Source organism: Sprattus sprattus, assembly GCF_963457725.1.
Source record: "Sprattus sprattus genome assembly, chromosome: 21".
NCBI classification, from domain to species: domain Eukaryota; kingdom Metazoa; phylum Chordata; class Actinopteri; order Clupeiformes; family Clupeidae; genus Sprattus; species Sprattus sprattus.
The window spans coordinates 4,808,694-4,811,193 of NC_137919.1; the positions used below are offsets into that span (position 1 = coordinate 4,808,694).

General features: G+C 49.3%; 1 protein-coding gene across 1 annotated transcript in view; it reads left to right on the forward strand.

Annotated features, from left to right (window-relative positions):
* The window catches only part of LOC308382158 (adhesion G protein-coupled receptor L3), a gene marked incomplete at its 3' end in the record, with an annotated part of 168,860 nt that overhangs the window by 159,137 nt on the left and 7,223 nt on the right, over window positions 1-2,500 (forward strand). The window lies entirely within an intron of this gene.

Sequence of the window (2,500 nt, forward strand, 5' to 3'; positions counted from 1 at the left end):
AAAGTTCCCCGCTACTCGATTAGCCTTTTATTGCCGTGCCAACGCTCCCTAGGCAACCCTTGTCTATTTTGGCCACCTCCCTTTTCTCCCTCACTCATCCACCCCCACAGCCCTTTATTCCTGTGTTCTCCGGACAGGACTTCTCTCTGTGAGATCTCAGTTTGCACTTGGAAGTGTGCACTCTGAAGAGTACACCTCGGAGTAGGCGTGCGAGCAATTTGGAACACATATTATATCCTTATATCCGGAGGACACTATCATCGGGACATCAGAATAAGGCATCAGACTAATCTGTGGAATGTGGAGGAGGGATGGACCTGGAGTGGGTGTGGGCCGGTTCTGGGGCTGTTCTGGCCCTGTTCCGGCCCTGTTCTGGCCCTGATCTGGCCATGTTCTGGTCCTGTTCTTGGCCAGTTCTGACCCCGATTTGGCCCTGTTCTGGGGCAGTTCTGTGGCATCAGTGGTGCACCAGTTCGTTCCCCACTGTTATCTTCCCTCTGTCCTCATTGGTTAAAAAGTGTTCCTGTGTAGTTTTACAGGCAACAGCCAATCATGAAGGATGTGGTGACCATAGACAGCAACCCAGCCATTAAAAGCATAACAAGCCCCTAAGACTTCTCAGGAGAGGGCAAGAAAAAATTAATCTCACTCGTTAACAAGATAATTGGGTCACGGATTCAGACCCATAAAAATGCTGATTAGGGAAGTTATATGTGGAGGAATGTAATTAAATTAGGTTTGGGCCAATTAAAGTAAATTGAATTAGGGATTCAGTGAAAAAGATGTGGTTGTTTGTTGAACAAGCTCCCCAGGGCGGACTCGAGCCTAGCTTCAGGAGGCTCTCTGGACGGTCAAAGCTGCAAACTCATTGCACAGAGCGGTTGGTTGTTGCCACTAAATAATGAACTGGGCTCTGGCCTCATCTCACCTGATACGTGTAAAAACTATTTCCTTTAGAAAGATTTGCTAGTCAGATGACCAGGTGCATAACACCTCTATAACACATCTATAACTCATCTTTAACACAATCTATAACCCATGCCAACATTCACAACTGACCACCATTCAGTCTCCAATACCAAACCAAGACCCTCTATTAGCATATTGCCATTGCACACTGATTTCTCAAAGCCAGAAAGTGCTTTTGGCACCAAGTATCCAGAATTTAATTTGTGGAGTAAAAGACTTTACAAAGACCTTGAATGAGAGGAAAAACCTTTGATACGGTGTCTGTATTTTTGCCTTATTCCTTCTGAGGGACAAATCCTTCTGAGGGATTTTAGTGTGTCTTTTCCCTCATCCACCATGCACCTTAGCCCGCTCTTCAGTGTCATTTAGGGCCATAGTGACACCTCTGTCCCTCCCTCGCGCTCTCATATTCATGTGGCGGTGACACGAGAGGCTCGTCAGTGGCAGTTTGAGCCGTTGGCGAGATCCTCTCCACTCTGTAAATCTGCCCAGCGCCCGGGCTCAAGGCCGACGTTAATGCACCGTTACAATGACGGATTGACGCCACGGCGCCCAAGGAAGTGTCGAGGATCTCAATAATTAGGCACTCAGCGAAGCCGTCCGGCGAAAAGTACGACAGTTTTTTTTTTTACACAAAAAAAAAGAAAAGAACTAAATAATGAAAAAAAAAAAACGCAGGGGACTCACCAGTTGGAGTTCGCTCGTCGACAGCCCATCTTTCACTCCGCTCAGCCAGAGCTGTCACATTTAAGAGAAAGGGGGGAAAAGAGAAAGAAAAGGGAGAAAATGAATGGGGAACATTAAGGCTGATGAGAGTGAGAGGAGATGTGACGGCCCGAGAGCGGCTGGCGCTGACGGCCTGATTGGGGCCAGAGCCACTCATGCTCTGGCTGAGTTCCAGTCCTGACCTGGCTCTTATCTGGCACTGATCTGGCTCTTATCCGGCCCTGATCTGGCTCTTATCCGGCCCTAATCTGGCTCTTATCCGGCACTGATCTGGCTCTTATCCGGCACTGATCTGGCCCTGATCCGGCCCTGATCTGGCTCTTATACGGCACTGATCTGGTCCTGACCTGGCTCTTATCTGGCCCTGATCTGGTCCTGACCTGGCTCTTATCCGGCCCTGATCTGGTCCTGACCTGGCTCTTATCTGGCCCTGATCTAGTCCTGATCTGGCTCTTATCCGGCCTTGATCTAGCTCTGATCTGGCTCTGATCTGGCTCTTATCTGGCCCTGATCTGGCCCTGATCTGGCCCTGATTCGGCCCTGATGTCCACTCTGGTTTGCCTTGAATGTGGCAGTAGTGAACACTTCCGATGGTCTTTGATCGCGGACAAAAGCGGGGGAGAGGACACTCTGAAGAGGACACTCTCAACCTTGTAATCAACTGTGCCAAAGGCAGGCTGATAGAAGTGTGCCCTTATGTTCCTTTGATGCCTCTTCTCGGCGTCCTTAAAGGACCAGGAGTCCCAGGAGATGGACGCGTTCACATAAAGCCCATCATTTGGCGGTAGGGAATCAACCTCCAAAA